Below are 368 nucleotides of genomic sequence, written 5' to 3'. Positions count from 1 at the left end.
CCAGCTTCCTGTTATATTCTTCACCATAATGCCACATCTGTTAGAAAAGTAATGTGGCATTCAGATAAGTAGCCTAACTTATGTTAAACCCAGCTATGAAGCAGGTCGCTACATGGAGGAGCAAGTCAAGGAAATTGGTGTAAGACTCACCGAGCTGTGAGGAATACATTGTTTTGATGTAACCATTGTTCAGTTTGGCTCAGTCTTATCTTTGTCAAGATTAATAGATGTAAAGTTATAAAATCTACCCCTCACTAGAGATATACAAGCAGGGTTTAGCTTAAATCAATTCACTTGTCAAGAACGGGTTTTCTAAATCCTCCTTGAATCTACTTGTTAGTTTTCCCCAACCCTTTTCAGTTGTCAAA

Source organism: Oncorhynchus mykiss, chromosome 29 (assembly GCF_057628025.1).
Source record: "Oncorhynchus mykiss isolate SJ-2025 chromosome 29, ASM5762802v1, whole genome shotgun sequence".
Taxonomy (NCBI): Eukaryota; Metazoa; Chordata; class Actinopteri; order Salmoniformes; family Salmonidae; genus Oncorhynchus; species Oncorhynchus mykiss.
Note: the sequence above shows the minus strand (reverse complement) of the source record.